Source organism: Phytophthora parasitica (assembly GCF_000247585.1).
Source record: "Phytophthora parasitica INRA-310 unplaced genomic scaffold supercont2.102, whole genome shotgun sequence".
NCBI lineage: Eukaryota > Oomycota > Peronosporomycetes > Peronosporales > Peronosporaceae > Phytophthora > Phytophthora nicotianae.
Window position 1 is genome coordinate 29,350 of NW_008649088.1, and position 995 is coordinate 30,344.

Sequence of the window (995 nt, forward strand, 5' to 3'; positions counted from 1 at the left end):
CAAAATGACGTAGTATTGCTGGCCGCTAACCAAGATTCCTTTCTGTATTAATAGTACAATATACGCCAATTATTATCTCGCGTTCAGCGGCACGAGCGCTCAGTTAGAGCGAGGTGCTCGCAATTTTTTTCAATCGTACAGCGAATAGCAAACCCGATGTTCCCCGACGAGCGAAGTGAGGTGGTAAGAAACCTGTGCTCGCAAATGTGCACATCGCCTACTGCAGACATTAATTAACATACGATTTATACATGACCTTGAATTTAATCCCTGACGAAGCGGCGCAAGCTCTTGCTCGGCTCAACCTGCCTAAAGAGCCCCGCTTGGGAGCTCCGCTTGGCTTGTACTTGGACAATTTAAAGCTGCTCGGCTCGACCACGCAGTTTGACAACGGCCTGTGTACAGCCTGTAGAGGGAGTTATTATACCTGTAGAAGTCGAGCTGGGTTATTAGGCTAAAACAGTAATAACGCGCAGCGACACACCAGCTGAAATTTACAACGCCATGATGCGTCCAACAGACTCTGTTGAACAGAGACAACAACTTGCTGTCTGCAGTAACGTTGTCGATTCTTCGGTGAAACCAGAGTTGGCAGAGAAGAGCCAATCCCCCATCGTCGACGTGCATCTTACCTACATGGGGTATTGCTCAAGAACATGTTGATGAAGTGTCGTGCATTGCATTGCTGGCTCCAAGCAACCTCCACATAAACCTTGCCTCATTTATCAAAAGACTCGGTCTCGCAGCTCTGTTGAACACTGTATTACTGGCAGCATGTTAATCTCCAAGCTTGCGGTGACAGTTTTGACCCTACCGGCGCTGGTTGCGAGTGCGGCGGACTGCAAGCTCGGGCCGTCGGAAAAATGTGCGATCGACTCACTTCCAACGCCGGGGGACGATGGTAGCATTCTTGTTTACCCTGGTGGTAGCACACGCTGTGCTTTTGACGACTACTCTGACAACACCACGACGTTCGAGTCAAGTTCGACGTACTT